Genomic DNA, 486 nt, shown 5'->3' on the forward strand with positions numbered 1-486 from the left:
AGTCAATGGGGGCAGATCCGTTTGAAGATTGAGCCATATGGTGTCATCTTCAAGCGGATCCGTCCCCATTGACTTCCATTGTAAGTCTGGACGGATCCTCTCGCCTCCGCACGGCCAGGCGGACACCCGAACGCTGCAAGCAGCGTTCAGGTGTCCGCTCACTGAGCGGAGCGGAGGCTGAACACTGCCAGACTGATGCATTCTGAGCGGATCCGCGTCCACTCAGAATGCATTAGGGCAGTACGGATGCGTTCGGGGCCGCTTGTGAGCCCCTTCAAACGGAGCTCACAAGCGGATCCCCGAACGCTAGTGTGAAAGTAGCCTTAGTGCGATTATTTGTGGGTGCAATGCACCATCTTTTCACTCCTGACACAGAAAGATAATCATAAATCTGGCTGTTAATTCTGTGGGTGACTGTGGCGAAACCAACCTCGCCACAGTGTTTTGGAGGGGGCTGTTTGCCAGCCTCCTGCCCCAGGATTATGG

This window comes from Bufo bufo, chromosome 3, assembly GCF_905171765.1.
Source record: "Bufo bufo chromosome 3, aBufBuf1.1, whole genome shotgun sequence".
Taxonomy (NCBI): domain Eukaryota; kingdom Metazoa; phylum Chordata; class Amphibia; order Anura; family Bufonidae; genus Bufo; species Bufo bufo.